Consider the following 668-nt stretch of genomic DNA (forward strand, 5'->3'; position numbering starts at 1 on the left):
GATAAGGCAAGGGAACTACTAACTGAATTTCACCAGTTTTTAATACCATAAGCTTCAAAGATTAAAATCTTGGGGAAAAGTCAATAGCAGTAAGGTAACGCATACTGGTAAGTAAAAGCACTATGCTCTAGTCACTCAGGTTGATTAACTTGGTTGCTCTTGACAAGTGCTCAGGCAGCACTACTCAGTTTCAATTGACAATTCACATCCTATTAGAGGAAAACCTCACTATATTACTAAGCATCATTTGCTCTACTTGCTTATTCAAGATCTTATCACTTAAAGAAGACCCCTTTGTTCTCTTATTGGAGGTCATTATAATCCTGGATTTTAGTAATCATCCTTTGAAAGGCATCTGTGAGAACCATAACCTACAGACTTCACATGGGAACTAAGCAGTGAAGAGACCCCTGGCCTAAGGCAGGCTGTAGACTATCAGTACAGCTCCTGCTGAGCAGACAGACATGCAGGCCCCCGCTCTAACTCATGGCGCTTTACGTAAAGCACCATGAGTTAAAGTTCCCTCCCTAACCCAACAGACGTTCACCTGTTGTGTTGGAGGCGGGAATCAAACCTGCCTGCAAGAGTCTGAGAAGCCTTCCTGCAGCTTAGGAGCTGTCCCTCTCCCTGAGCACTGCCCCCCTCCAAGCTCTGGGAATGTCAGCAGG

Source organism: Alligator sinensis, unplaced genomic scaffold (genome assembly GCF_000455745.1).
Source record: "Alligator sinensis unplaced genomic scaffold, ASM45574v1 scaffold32_2, whole genome shotgun sequence".
NCBI classification, from domain to species: Eukaryota; Metazoa; Chordata; order Crocodylia; family Alligatoridae; genus Alligator; species Alligator sinensis.